Raw genomic sequence first — 13206 nt, 5'->3', positions numbered from 1 at the left:
GGTCTACATTTTGAACCTCTACACTATGCTGGATCACAATTATGCATTACATGTTCAAGAGTGTTGAAGAAGACGAGACAGAAAGAAGCAAAAGAAAGCACGGCTGGGGGTAAGGAACACATGGAGGCATTAGACGATTTCATTCTTCCTTTCATTCTGCTTACTGAAGGGTTTCCAACTCTCGATTTTATAAATCAGAAGCAAATTTATGTCTGCAAATTCACTAAATCCTGGGCGATTATAAACATACATGCACACACATTATGGCTTCATTTTTAGTGATTTATCACATATAATTGGAAGTTTAGAGCTGTATTCTTTCTCAAGTTGAGAATTTCCTTTTTTAAAATTCAGAGGCTTCAATATTTGTGTTACCAAAACACTAATTTTGCTATTCGTGCAAAGATTAGAACTGCTACATGAAAGTGGATAAGATACCTGAGAAAAATCTCATTTCAGGTCCCTCATCATAATATTGAATAGGGTCACATAATTGAAAAGTTATGTAAGCATAGCAAGTGTTATAGGGTGATGGCACAATGAGATACCAAACTTATCTTCCTGCTTGCAAATCCAGGCCATTTCACAGTGGGAAAGATAGCAGTTTTGAAAGGGACAAAGAAGAAATCTTGTGAAAGAAATCAGTCTGCAATTGGAAGTATACCAATGCCCTCAGGAGTCTGTATCAACAGTCATAGTTCAATCTAACCAAAACAAATAGTATAGAACACGAAAAGGTAATGTCAAATAAGAGGCTTTATCGAATTGGCTTTCGAAACAGATATGCAAAGCTGATGAAAAGAAATGTTTGTTACTACTCATTGAATGGATCAATAGCAAGCTGCTAAGTCCAATTTTCTAATGGCAGGTTCTCAATATAACTCATGACCTGTGTTTTTTAAAAAATATACCATCAGAAGTCTAGGTTTGAGTGAAGTTAAGAGTTATACTTACATATTATTAATACACTTGCTGCTGAACGCTAACTCAAAAGAAATTGTCATTTTCCTCAAAGGCTCCTAAACTTTGTGGCCTTTCAATATTTTGGCATTTGTTTCATCCGGTTCTACTTAACATAGTCTGACTTTTTAAAAGTTGGCTAAAACCATAGCACAAACTTACGACCTTTAGTAATCTTTACAACTTAGATAAACTTTCATGTGTTCCTTTGTGGTCAAACAGCTTCTCAAACTCATTTCCATATTGATGTCAATAATCTCATTCATACCCACCCACAGGTAACTTGGAGAACAAGGTCAATAAATATCCACATAAAAAAGTCTCTCATAGGGAACTACAATGGGTGATAGAAATGAGATGAAAACAAAATGAATAATCATAGGATTTAAAAATATATCATTTCAATAGAATATTGAAAAACATATCTGGTACAATAAAGAAAGGGAATTTTTGCAAAAGTAATTTGATTCATTTTTTTCTATTCTCAGTTATTTTATCATGTGATGTCTTTCCCCAGGGTAGGAAGCAATAACAGAACTTACTTATCAAGGGAAGATAATCTTTTATATATAGGTAAGATATTCCCCTGGTGTGGAAGAAGCCAGAATAACCAACTGCTTTTATACATTTTAACTAGCTCTTTTGAGATTGTTTTCCTTTCCTAACCTTTGAAGAAAGTTCCCATGATGGTACAGACCTATCCAGCAGAAGCCTTGGGAAGGAAGACACTGCTTAACCCTCAATCTTGGGAATCCTGGAGAAGAAAAGAACACACATCCTATAATAAAATGAATTGGTATAAAACAGACATCAATAAAAAAGAAAATGCTATAGAACAAAGAAAGCAATAGAGTTATAAAAGAAAGTAAGCTGAGGCCACATAAAGAAGAAAGAGCAATATATGGAGTAAACAGGCAATAAAATTACTTCCCAAAGTTTCATAAAATCTCCAAGCTAGTTAGCAGATATTGACATGAGAGAAAAAAGAAGAGTGGTCCCTGTTTAATATCCACTATCATATGAGTGGCCTTTTAGGAATTAAGAAGGAAGGAGACAGAAAGTAAGATAGAAGGAGAGAGGGTAGGAGGAAGAGAAGAGTGGGAGGTGGGGGTTGGGAGAGAATCATCTTGGATATTATAAAAATGAAAGAAAAACCCTCTTTCTGGGACTGCAGAAATGTTCAGACACATATATTTAGCACATATTCAGTAAATCCATAATTGGAATCTTCTATATGCCAGACACTGGCTAAATTATGAAATCCAAAAATAAAATATTGCTATAATTGGTCTCAAAAGACTATGATCCAGATTCTGAGTCCTTGCATTAGAAGAAAAAAGGCCCAGCTCTAGACAGATGTAGTCTTAAAAAAAGAACTTGGCAATTGCTTTTTAATGGGTATTATGGGTATTTGTCTAAAAGCTGAACCAGATAATCCTCAAGATATCTTCTTTAAGAGGAAGAAGGATTGAAAGAGAGTTGTACATTGAAAGTTTTACCAATTGAATCTTTTAGAGAGTTTACAAATTCTCAATTTAGTATTATACATATGGTGTTTGAAGACGGTCATATTTAAATAATTCAGTCTCAACATCTCTGCCTTATTCTTCCTGTTTTTATTCACATTTCCAGCCTAAATTGGTGCTTTAATTCAGAAGCAGGCAAATTTGAGTAACTATAATATGATATATTTATTTTAAATTGCATGCAGAATAACATATATTGGTGTAGGAGGGTAGGGGATAAACACTCTAGAATGAGACAGACTTAAGATTTTATCTAAATTCTGCTATTCACTCAATATGGAGCCTTCAGTAAGTTGTTTAACTCTGTACATATTCTGCATATTTTAATTCTTTATAATACTGGAATAATAAATCTATGATGTCCACAGTACCAGATATATTAATACCCAAACAGTGTTACCTTCGTATCTGTGACACAATAGACCCTCAGAAATATGGTTAATAAAATCAATTTGTCAAAGGGATACCTGCTCTCCCAGGTTTATTGCAGCAATATTTACAATAGCCAAGATATAGAATCAACCCAAGTGTCTAACAACAGAGAATAAATAAAGAAAATGTGGTGCATATATACAATGGACTACTATTCAGTCACAAAAAGAATGAAATCCTGCCATTTGCAACAGCATAGATGAACTTGGAGGACATCATGTGGGTGAAATAAGCCAGATACCAAAAGACAAATACCATATAATCTCATTCATATGTGAATTTTCTTTAAGAGTTGGTTTCATAGAAGCAATGACTATAACAGTGGTTACCAGAGACTGGGGATAGGTAGTGGAAGGTAAGAAGGGGGAGAGGTTGGCCAAAATGTACAAAGTGACAATTAATAGGAATAAGCTCTGGTATTTCATTGCATAGTAGGGTGACGATGGTTAACAGTAACGTATTGTATATTACAACGTAGATAGAAGAGAGGCTTTTGAATGTTCTCACCACAAAGAAATGAGAATGTATAATTTATCAATAATAATACAATAATAATAATAATAATAAATTATTTTAACATATTTTGCAAGGCACATCTATTGATGATAGAGTCTCCCATTTTGTCTACAAATGTTTCTCCCTTACTTCTAAAAGATATATTCACTCTAAGAAATCTTATAGAATTCTAAGTTTCTAAGTTGTTTTAATTACCTTTTTATTTTAGTTTGTTGTTGTTTTAACTTTCAAAACTTTAAATATTTCACTGTACTCTCTTGTTGCTTGTATAAGTTCTGAAGAGAAGACCAATGGAATACTTATCTTTGTTCCTATATAAAAAGGTGGCCCCTGCCATCTCTCATTCTGTTTTCTTTCAAGATTTCCTCTTGCTATAATTTTTCTGCAGGTTGAATATGATGTACCTAGGTATGTATTCATTGTTATTTATCCCACTTTGTGTTCTATGAGCTTCCTGGATCTGTGGTTTGATGTCTGTCATCGATTTTAGAAAAAACTCAGTTATTACTTCAACAAATTCTTCTGTTCCTTCTTTCTTCTTCTTTTGGAATTCTCATTGCAGAAATGTTACACCTGTTGTGATTTTTAGAGTTCTTGGATATTCTGTTGTATCTCTCTTATTCTCATTTGTCTTTGCATTTCAGTTTTCAAAGTTGCTATTACCATATCTGTAAGCTCACTAGTTCTTTCCTCAGTCATGTATAGTCTATTAATGTGTCCATCAAAGGTGTTTTCAATGTCTGGTTACAATGCTCTTTTAATCTTTAGAATTTCCTTTTGATTCTTTCTTAGAGTTCCTACCTCTCTGCTTATATAAATCGTCTGTTCTTATGTTTATCTACTTTATTCATTAGACTCCTTAGCATATTAATCATAGTTATTTTAAACTCCCTATTTATATTTTCAAAATCTCTGCCATAATGGAGTCCAGTTCTGATGCTTGTTTTGCCTATTCAGACCGTGTTTTTGATATCTTAGTATGCCATGTGATTATTGGTTGAAAGCTGAACATGATGTACTAGGTTAAAGGAACTGAGATGAACAAATCTTCAATGTGAGGTATTTTTTAATCTTTTTTATTTGATTTTAAATTAAGTTCTAGGATACCTGTACAGGATGTGCAGTTTTGTTACATAGGTAAACATGTGCCATGGTGGTTTTCTGCACCTATCAACCCATCACCTATTAAGCCTGTCATGCATTAGCTGTTTCTCCTAATGCTCTCCTTCCCTACACCCCACCTACAGGCCGCAGTGTGTGTTGTTCCCCTCCCTGCATCAATGTGTTCTCATTGTTGAGCTCTCATAAGTGAGAACATGCAGAGGTCTTATGTTTATCTGGCTAAGTGTTTACTGTGTTTACTGTTAGCTATAGCTATAGGTTTCAAAGGCAAAATTTTTCTCTAGTGTTCTTGTTTTTGTCTCCCTTGGTTTTTGTTTGTTTGGTTTTGTTTTGTGTTTCTAGTGACTTCTTAAATATTCTCTGGGTTGTTCAGTTCTTTGAGTTGTAATCCTTTCATATAAAAGCCTCTGGGTTTTAACCTTCACAACTGCTTTGCTGTTCCCTTCCCACTGCCCCTACCTTCTAGTAAGACATTAAGACTGGTGGGGACTGGAGTTAACTATTTCCAGTTGCCCATGTGGGAGGCTGGAGGGAACTAGAGTTAGGTATTTTCTACATTCATGTAGAAGATTGGAGAAGTTCAAGTTGGGCACTTCTTTTCCCGCTGGTCAATGAGGCACTGGTAAAACCTGAAGTGGTCAGGCTCCAGGGAAATAGTTTATCTTGAGGGCATGCAAGTGTTAAGGAGAACAAAATACATTGGCTATATTTCAAAATGATTACTTTTTCCCTCCTGCTGCCTGAAGGAGGAGTCGATTTTTCTCCGATGTTTACTCTGGGAACTGGATGGGACTCCTAGAGGTAAAATTCAGGAAAACATTGGGGCCATTTTGAGACCAGCCACCAATGGAATTTTTAAATCTCAAGCTTGTCTATACTGGGGTATATAATTGATGAACCCAAGGGTTCATCAATTATAGCTGAATTTTTCTATCCCAGTACTGACTCCAGTGGTGGGATTCTGGTCCCAGGCTTTTGCTCTAGTTAGCTGTGATTCTCTGTATCTGCCTGTTTTTCCAATTTTGGAGGCAGTGTTTTGTCCTGTGACCTCAATTTTCTGATGGATGTATTATAAGAACAGTTGTTGATTTTCCATTTGTTCATCTTTTCTGCTTTTTGGTTGTAACCACAGGACTGACAACTTCCAGGCTTCCTACATGCCACATTGGAAACCAGAAATCTCTCTTAATTTTTTACACCCTCCAATATTCACAAAGTCTTCTCCTTCCCATTTGCCTTCATTTTCCTTTTCCCAAGTGATTATTTGTTCCTCAGGGTTAACCATGATTGATCATTTTGATGTATCTTCCTCTTCAGAGTTGCAGACACTTTCCTCCCCAGCTGCTGTAACTCATGGAAACAAGTCCCTGTTCTAATGAGAGGATCATGACCACTTCCATTATTACCCAAGGTAGCTGTGTGGTCATTGCTTCCTTGTCTTATTAGTGCCTGAATGTTCCAGATCAGATCCTGTTCTGGAAAGAAATTTAGAAGTCCAATGCCCTGGAAGGGCAACCTCATTTCCCAAACAGGAAAGCAGTGCTTAATATGTTGCTGTTATTTTTATCCACTTCACTCTTTGTAGACACATGACTTTTACCTAGGCCTGTTAAAAGCATAGCAGGTCTTTCTGAGTCATGGAAATTCACTTAAATGTGCAAATGAACTTTATTTTTATTTTATTTTTGATTATCACCTCTACCTATCCCTCACTCTATAGTATTAAGGCAAATATCACATTAAGCTTAAGAGTGTATGAAAATGTCTTTGTTAGTAGAAGAATTTAATCACAGTGAACACGAATGAAGATATTTTCTGTTATGATACAGTCATCTTTATTGGCTAAATCTCTTTCTGGAATATATTATTATACCCTACTTTCTTTGGACCATTTAGAATTGGCGGTGGAGTGCAGAGAAGTTTGGTCATGTCTAAGGTAATTGCACGACTGTATAATTTATTTCCAAGCAAGGATGCTTTTGAGAGAGGAAAAAACGATCTTGATCAGTCTGGATGTTGGAGCACGTGGAATAAATGGGAAGTATTCTGGATTAACTAGGGCTTTTGTTGACTCTATTTCTTACTTCACCCCCAAGGAAATGGAACTGATTTCAAATTCTTAGAGCTTTCTTGGGCAAGGCAGAAGCTCTTCCTGCCTCAGCTAGTTACTTATTTGCAACTCAAGGAGACAATGGTTTGCTAAAGAAGAGAAGTCAGTCAGATCAATATGAGAGCAAAATTGACCCTGGGAATCTGTGCCCTATTTAAACAGGAAAATAAATTCATCCACTGCAGATGCTGCAAGTCATGGCAAAGCTTCATAGAAAACAAAATATCTGTGCAATTCCCTTCTATTCTGAATAAGTTACAAGAAGAGATTAACAAGATCTATTACAACACAAAGTCAGCAATACTATCTCTCTCTCCCCCAACATCACCTGTGGATGGGAACATTATTCAGTTTTCTTTCCCAACCAGCCATGTTAAGGTACTTCAAAATGTATTGGTTATTAAAAGAATGATTTAAGACTATACCTTTATTTTTAAATCTACACGAGGGATCCCCAACTCCTGGGTCACATAGTCCATGGCCTGTTAGGAACCAGGCCACACAGCAGGAGGTAAATGGCAAGTGAGCACTAGTAAGTGAAGCTGAGTTCCACCTCCCGTCAGATTCACGGTGACATCAGATTCTCATAGGAGCCTGAACCCTATTGTGAACGACGCATGTGAGGGATCTAGCCTGTGCACTTCTTATGAGAATCTAATGATAAATGTAATGTGCTTGAATCATCCCAAAACATCCCCAGGTCCTCTCACCCCATCCATGGAAAAATTGTCTCCCATGAAACCAGTCCCTGGTGCCAAGAAGGTTGAGGACCGCTGATCTATATACAGTCCGAAAAATAATAGATTTTTCTGGCAGTCTACATATATGTGACAAAAATTATGTTAAATGTTTAACACTAAAGTCCAATAAGCCAGTATACCTAAAAATCATGTTTTCTTTTTGAGGGAAAATAGTCTTCTTTTAATCATAGTCTCTATATTCTCAGAACCCACCAAGATGCCTGGCACAGAGTAGGCAACCCATATATATGTTATCATGGGTATTGACGAATGAAGTGATGACAGGGAGGCATTAACAAATTTAGCGTGGCTTGAGCTGTGTGAACCGTGTACTGGCATTTTTTTGTGTTGCAGGAATATCACATAGGAAGGTATTTCCATTTTAGTCCTAATACCACCTAAATTCTTTTTTAAGTGACTGAAAAAATTAGCCACAATATTTCTACATTATAGCTTAGCATAAGGATTCATCTATATAGACCCACCATCCCAGGATCCAGATGGGTGGCTAAATTCATTTCGTGGTGACCTCTGAACAGCTGTCAGTAATAATTTCTAATGACTGCAGTTGATTTTCCTAGACTGTTTCCCGACTATCATTTTGCGCCCATCTGTGGGAATGGCAAAGAGCCCACAAGCAAGATGGCAGGTTATCAGCCGTCTGGAACAGGTAGGGGGAGAAGGGTTAGTTAAGCAGAGATGAGAGAACTCTGCTGATAGCTTCTAGGCAGTGTCATAGCACAGTAGCACTTGGGCCCCTTTGCAACCCTCTCAGCAGCATTTGAGCATTTGTGGCTATTAAGAATCAGGGACTAAAACAAAAATGCAAAAGAAAAACCAAAAACAAACCAACTTATTAAGAATAGCATAGGCCACGTGCAGTGGTTCATGCTTGTAATCCTAACACTTTGGAAGGCTAAGGCAGGAGGATGGCTTGAGCCCAGGAGTTTGAGACTAGCCTGAGCAACACAGTGAGACCCTGACTTTACAAAAAAAAAAGTTTTTAAATCATCTGGGCATAGTGATGCATACCAATAGTTCCAGCTACTTGGGAGGCTGAGGCAAGAGGTTTGCTTGAGCCTGGGAGGGAAGGTTGTAGCGAGGTATCAGTGTGTCATTATACTGCAGCCTGGGAAACAGAGTGATACCCTGTTTCTCAAAACAAAAACTAAAACAAAAGAAAACAAACAAACAACAACAACAAAAAAAGCAAAGAAGCATAATGCGGTTTGAGTTGCGGGCAGAAACTAAGAATCATTGGCAAATAACTTCTGATTTTATGGGTAAAGAAACTGAGACCTCGTGAGAGGAAAGAATTTTTCCATTTCTTCCACAATATTGTAAATCTAACTGATCAAGGCACATGAAATATGTATCTTTTTTAGAAAACTTGCTCTATTAAGGCAACGATTTTTGCCAGCTTTTCTCAGTTAAATATTTCTATATATAATAGATATTTGCCAAACATACCTGACAGATCTGTGCAGGCTTATATAGTGGTTAAGAAGTCAAAGTCTGAGATATAAATCTGAATAGCTTACGTGACCTTGAGCAACTGAACCTCTCTAAGTCTGAAATGGAAGTCCAAATAGAATATGCATGCAAAATATCTTACACATCCTGGCACACAGGAAGTACTCAATAAATATTCTCCATGAACAATGGGCATTATAATCACCATATACTTTCTCACAGACACAGATTATATTATGACTAAACTGAGTTTTCATTTGTCTGTAACACAGACTTTAATAGTGAGCCAAAACAATATGATGGATTACAGATTTCATGTTTAGAAATAAATTTGTCTAGTTTCACACTATTTATTGAAGCAGAAGAGTTCTTTGGTAATAAATACAAACATTGTCAGAAATCTTCCTCCTACAAGATTTTACAATATTAATTGCTGAAGAAGGACACTGGGTTCCATTTAAAAAATACATTTCCTAATGTTATTATATAGCTACATATTTTAGTAACACAAAGTGATTAAGGAGTATACGAGACAAATGATTCAAATTAATTCTCAATTCTGTCTAGAATATCCGCATGAGCCAAAAAAAGTAAAATATCCAGGTATCTAACTACAGAATAATGGTTAATAGAGATTAAATTTTAAAATATACAGACAAAAATAGCAGATGGAAAAGAAAATATGATGCTTATACACTGACAAATACAAAAAGCACAGAAAGTTGAGGGGAGCCTCTTCATCCATTAAAAACAGAATGGATTTTTCTGGACAAAGAATCCATTAAAAACAGAAAGCATTTTTCTTGGGGCCAGATTTGGGAGGAAATGCATGGGAGAGATGGAGAGAAGAGGTATAAAGTACCACAGAAAACAAAGATCTGGAATTGAAAGTTAAAGAGAATGATCCCAAATTGCTACTGTTAACATATTCAGTATCTCTGTTTTCAGCACTTAGATCACTGTGTAATCACTACCTTAAGGCATGGGCTCAGAGTCGCTCCATTTTCCACCCACCACATAACTTGGGGCTTGCTACCTCTAGGACGAGCAAAGAGTTTTGCCAGGAAAAGGTCACCAGGCAATGGTTATGTGAATAACCTGGGAGTCAGATGAACCTGAGTCTGTGTCCTGACTCTATCACTTTCTAACTATTTGTCCTTGGGTAAGTTTCTCAACTCCTTTCTTGTAAATAGTAATAATAATAATAGTATACCTACTCTCATAGAACTATTGTAAAAGACAACTCAGGGCCGGGTGTGGTGGCTCATGCCTGTAATCTTAGCACTTTGGGAGGAAGAGGCAGGCAGATCATGAGGTCAGGAGTTTGAGACCAGCCTGACCAACATGGTGAAACCATATCTCTACTAAAAATATAAAAATTAGCCGGGTATGGTGGCATGTGCCTGTAATCCCAGCTACTCAGGAGGCTGAGGTAGGAGAATTGCTTGAATCCAGGAGGCGGAGGTTGCAGTGAGTGGAAATCGTGTCCTTGCATTCCAGCCTGGGTGACAAAATGAGACTCCATCTCAAAAAAAAGAACTCAGACGAGGCAAGGACAACTTGACACAGTACTGGCACATAGTAAGTGTACCCTTACTTATATCATGTAATTACTGAGCAAACATCCTTGATGTTAGTTCAAAAGAAGATAACATGTATAATTCAAGGATATTATCTTCCACAGCACTCTGCTATTTCTGCCACTCTTGAACATTTAGCCCTAAAGGGGGCAACACAGTGTAGAAGGAACACTAACAATATGACCTTGGCAAGTCACTTAACTTCTCTAAGCTGTCCTGCCTTTGTTGACTTATCTTGCCTCAAAAGATTGTAGTGAGATCACAATATGAAGATGCAGGAGACCATTATAAAACCACAATTCAAAACCTATAAAGTGATGGGTGTTATAATCAGTCCAGGAATACACATGAACAAAGTGAACACATGTCTGCATTCCAGAAATTCCATATGTCAAAGGCATTTACAACACAATATTAGTTTAGAAATGTTAGCACTGGGCTAGGCACAGTGGAGACTAATAAGCTCATAACCTAAAATGAATTACTAATACTCAGCACAGGGGGCAACATGACTGACTAGATGCAGCCAGGAGGAACATCTGCTAACTGAGGACCAGGACATCAGGAAGACTGACCTGCTCCGAGCATATCTTCAGAGGCAAGTCATTGACAGTGGACAGAGGGAAGACACAGATGCTAGGCTGATGGGAGAGGAAGCTGGGAAGCCTGAATGGGGCTACTGCACACCAGGACTCATTCATATCCCCCAATGTTTCTTGGGGAAGGAGTCAGTTTAATAGGCAAACAGCAACCTGCTTTCACCATGGGCCTCTGTAATCTCAACAGAAGAAGACTCCACGACCAACATAGACACTTGAGTTGGCAGACAGAGCAGCTTAGAGAAGTGGTAGGAGCAGAACTCCAGCCAGAGTGGAGCCCAGAGGGTTTGGTGTGGGAGCATGTGTAGTGTAACCCAGCCAGGAATGCCAATCCCTCTAGGCTTGATTTGCTCCCATAGGATACTTTGGCCCTAGGGGAACTGTTGGACCTGAACTCTGCAGAGTGATCTTGCCCATGAGACTGTGGCAGTTGGACCTAACTACTCCTCAGACTGCTGGCCTCTCCTGGGGCCCCAGCTTAGCCATGGCTGTTGCAGTGCAGCATTGGGAGCCCAGGGTGGTTATATCCTGGGAGCCTCCATTATAGCTTCTGTGCTGATGGACCATGCCCAGCTGCAGAGAGCTCCAGCAGAGTGGCCACTGTAGACCTGCACCAGTCTGCCCACACCCTCTCCCCACTGCATCCTCCCCCATGTTGCTTTGACTGCACACACTTTCCCATGGCCAACCCCACATTGCTGGCATGTGTGTGCATGGGTGGACTTTGCCTTCCCTTCTCTGCCAGCACATGTGTTCATGTGGACCCTGCTGTGCCACTGCTGGCAGCATGAGTTCACCTGTCCTTGCTCCCTGCAACTACCACACCACCATTGCTATTGGAGTGCTAGCAGACACAGAGCCTGCCAGCCCTGCAGCCACCAGCACTCTGTACCCATGCCAACATGGCCACCAGTGCAAAACAAGCCACAGAGAATAATGGACCTGTTGCTGTCCTAAGTGGCCACCACTACCCATGTGAATGCACACAGAAGGTGCACACAGTACTGTGCCCACCAGTGCACCTACCCCCATGCTAACACTACCACAAGTGTGAATGCACAAACATATGGTGTCAGGGGCCTCCAACCCTCACACCCTACTGCCACCATCTCTGCTGCAAATACCCACATGGGAGCCAGTACTCTGGCACCCACTAACACCCCACAGCAGCCAAACAGTGTACAGCCTACTGCACTGTCACTGCTGCTGCTGCTGCTGGAATGTGTGAACAAGAATGGATCCTGCTGCCACTGCCCTATGAAATGTTTTGGCTGGCACCACAGTGCTTTGGCTGGCATCACCCAATAGAATGTTGTGACCAGTGGTCTGAGAGCAGTTTGCTCCCTCCAATACTGCAGGTTCCTGGCCTTGAGGAGCCAGAGAACAAAGCCACAGCCCAAGTCCTCTACAATTACAGCATGGAGTCTGGAAGTCCTGAACTGAAACTTGGCCTAATAAAATCTTCCAGAAATGAAGTCAGTTGACTGAACCCACCTTATACGACAAACAAACTCCTAAGGGCATCAAATAGAGAAAAAGACAATTAAAAGGAAAAAATCATCCAAAGGACAGAAACTTCAAAGATTGAAGGAACACTGGCCCCAAAAGATGAGAAAGAACCAGAGCAGGAACTCTGACAGACAAAAAAGCCAAAGTGCCCTCTTTCTTCCAAACCACTGCACTAGTTCTCCAGCAAGGGTTTGTAACTGGGCTAAGATGGCTGAAATGACAGAAATAGAATAAAAAATGTGGATGAGAATGAAGATCACTGAGGTTTAGGAGAACACTGAAACCCAATCCAAGGGAGCTAAGAATAACAATAAAATACAGGAGCTGACAGTCAAAATACTCAGTATAGAAAAGAGTATAACCAACCTGATAGAGCTGAAAAACACACTGCAAAAACTTCATAATGCAATTGCAAGAATTAACAGCAGAATAAACCCAGTGGAGAAAAGAATCTCAGAGCCAGAAGACTGACTTTCTGAAGTAAAACAGCCAGACAAGAATAAAGAAAAAAGAATGAGTAGGAACAACTAAACCTCCAAGAAATGTGGGATTATATAAAGACACCAAATCTATGATGCATTGTTGTCCCTGAAAGAGATGGGGAGAATGGAAGCAACTTGGAAAACATATTTCAGGATA

The sequence above is a fragment of the Hylobates moloch genome, unplaced genomic scaffold, assembly GCF_009828535.3.
Source record: "Hylobates moloch isolate HMO894 unplaced genomic scaffold, HMol_V3 SCAFFOLD_3, whole genome shotgun sequence".
NCBI lineage: Eukaryota > Metazoa > Chordata > Mammalia > Primates > Hylobatidae > Hylobates > Hylobates moloch.
Note: the sequence above shows the minus strand (reverse complement) of the source record.